Genomic DNA, 1,435 nt, shown 5'->3' with positions numbered 1-1,435 from the left:
TCCGGTCTTTCTGGATTGGCGGCTTTTTCTCGTTCAAATGCTTCCTACAATATTAAACAAATGGTTGTAAGTTAATATGGTAACCACCTTATATACGACATTTTAAAAGAGAATAAATTAACAAAAATTAAGTGTTACGGAAAACTTACATATAATTGCTTGTCTTTTGGCTTAGTCCAAGTTCTAACCCCTTTGTGGTCAACTCGAATGCGTGTCCGAAAAGATTTCGATGCCGTCGCAATCGGCTGGGACTTCTTCTTTCCTCTCTGAATGAAAAAAAAACATACATGTTATAAAATCAACAAAAAATCTAACATAAAATAAACATGTTGCATTGAAAACAAAAAAAAAGTGTGAAATAATAGACAAAGTACTTACACCCAACATACGATTTCAGAACGATCGTGAACCCGCGTAATGAGTAGGCTCGTTCACGGCGTCTTCCTTTCCTCCTCTTTTGTTGAGGGATGCTTGCTTAGACTTCTTCTGAAAAGCTTCACTTTTGGTATGCTTTATTAAGCCTTCATACTTGTCACCTGCAATTACACATATGAAATCATAACTAATAAGTTACTGATATTATTTATAATATAAGAGAGTATAAGCTAATTAATACAAATAACAAAACAAGTTAATTAAATACCTTTCATGTGGTCTGGTTCCTTTGGGCGCCTAACTACCTTCCAAATCACGTCCCGATATCGTCGAGTACCGACGTCATTGTACCTGATACGGACATTCTGTTCTTGAGACGGTGACCAAGCAAATGATAACTACAAAAAAAAAGCGACAAAATTTCATATTAGTATAAAATAAAAGTATAACCTTGGTTCTTAAAAAATTTATCAAAATTAATTATTTGGTTTCTAAAACAAAGAATTACGGAAAATATATACCCGAAAGTTATTGAACCACGCCTCTCTTTGTGCATGAGAAGCTTGTGTCCACAATGTAGGAATTGGACCCACGAAATTAGTCTTCGTGCTTTTCGTGACACCTCGTATCACGCAATCGTCCATAAACCTGCATTTATTTTGAACATGTAAAATTACAAACAAAAAAAAAGAAATAAAAATAGTAGACTAATAAAGAATAAAACTTACCATAATCCCGTCGGCTCAAGAATCATCCGATGATCCGAAGTGTACCGTATCGGCACCCGTCTTGGCCGCTCGTCGGTAGCGTCGGTCTCCTCACCGTCACCGTCCTGTGCATCGGATCCTCCCGCACAAACTCCTCCTCCGCTCTCCGGACGCGTACTCTGTCCTCCTCCCGAGCCGCCTCCACGCTTCCTACCTCGACTGCTCCACCATCTGCATAATACAAATAAAAATTAACACAAATAATGATAAATGAAAATTATACAGACTTCTAAATTTTAATAATTTACTCTTGAGGAATACAAAATTATACCAATTTAATCATCATCCTCATC

The 1,435-nt window shown here is 36.9% G+C and overlaps 1 long non-coding RNA gene across 1 annotated transcript; it reads right to left on the bottom strand.

The window, feature by feature from the left end:
• Positions 1-400: 400 nt before the first annotated feature.
• Positions 401-948, bottom strand: LOC141646224 (uncharacterized). The gene is made up of 3 exons (XR_012545443.1): positions 897-948; positions 644-773; positions 401-536 (listed from the first exon to the last, which is right to left on the bottom strand). It is a non-coding gene; the product is annotated as an uncharacterized LOC141646224 (long non-coding RNA).
• Between the last annotated feature and the right edge of the window lie 487 nt (positions 949-1,435).

The sequence above is a fragment of the Silene latifolia genome, chromosome 3 (genome assembly GCF_048544455.1).
Source record: "Silene latifolia isolate original U9 population chromosome 3, ASM4854445v1, whole genome shotgun sequence".
NCBI lineage: Eukaryota > Viridiplantae > Streptophyta > Magnoliopsida > Caryophyllales > Caryophyllaceae > Silene > Silene latifolia.
The sequence above is the reverse complement of the archived record's forward strand: the minus strand, read 5'-3'. Positions and strand labels throughout refer to the sequence as shown.